Source organism: Triticum dicoccoides, chromosome 1A, assembly GCF_002162155.2.
Source record: "Triticum dicoccoides isolate Atlit2015 ecotype Zavitan chromosome 1A, WEW_v2.0, whole genome shotgun sequence".
Classification (NCBI taxonomy): Eukaryota; Viridiplantae; Streptophyta; class Magnoliopsida; order Poales; family Poaceae; genus Triticum; species Triticum dicoccoides.
The window spans coordinates 9,663,746-9,664,955 of record NC_041380.1 but is presented as its reverse complement, the minus strand read 5'-3'; positions in this window follow the sequence as shown (position 1 = coordinate 9,664,955).

Below are 1,210 nucleotides of genomic sequence, written 5' to 3'. Positions count from 1 at the left end.
ATACCAGCAAACGAAAAAGAATTAAAATGGAAAACACAAAATTAAATGAAAAAGAAATCATAAAACCAAAAACCCCACAACCATTTAGTACCGGTTGGTGTTACCAACCGGTACTAAAGGGCTCCCGGTCCCTGGAGCTGGCTCGTGCCACGTGGATCCCCTTTAGCACCGGTTCGTGCTGAACCGGTACTAAAGGGGGGGGGGGTTTAGTGCCGAAACTTTAGTGCCGGTTCCATAACCGGCACTAAAGGCCCTTACGAACCGGTGCTAATGGTCCGTTTTCTACTAGTGCCTTAGCACGGAAACTTCTCAACTATCTACTACAACAAGATTTCCCCGACATCAGTGAGGGAGTGGCAATGATGGTGGCGTGCCTTCGACTCGCTCTGCTGATTGTAGTCATCGCTAGGTTATCCATAAACCTGGTTGTAATTATTGTTACATCTATTGTTCTCTGTACTGTCATGATTGATTACAAATAGATCGAAAGTTTCTCCAACTTTTCTGGATAACTACCCAAAGAACATTACACATGCATGTTACATTCAGATTGCATCAGAGAGTGCAACTCCCACGGGACATCTGCAGTTAGCTTTTGGAACTTTTGGTATCTTTTTGGAGCAAGCTCATGAGCTACAACATTACCTTTCTTGCTTAGTGTTTTTGTTACTAAAAGATGAAAAAACTGACAGATCTCTTTTAGTTTCACAGATGACCGTGTAAGAGGCTTGCCAGTTTGATGCTCCAGGCTGCTCGTCTCTAGCCATCGTAGTGCATCCCGTGAAAACGGACAAATCTAGCCTCCTTTTGAAACTTTAGCACAAAACGGCCAGGATCCAAAAATATATATCATAAAATGACCCATCCGCATGAAGCCCTCGGGGCTAGGGATGCCCTAGCCCAACTGCCCAAGGCACTATGCTAGATAGCACGACGCCCTGGCCAGGGCGTCGTGCTATGTAGCATGGTACCCCAGCCCAGGGTGCCATGCTATCTAGCATGACGCCCCAGACCCAGACGGCATGCAAAGTGGGCCATTTCATGAATTTCTTTTGGATCCGATTCATTTTGTACTGAAGTTCGAAAAAAGGCCAGAATTAACTATTTTCATATGCAATCCAACTCTAGAACAATGGGACCTCTGTACATAGACGATTGAGCTCTCAGTTAAATCACAATCGCTTGGCTTTCTGCCACTTTAATGTTGCTG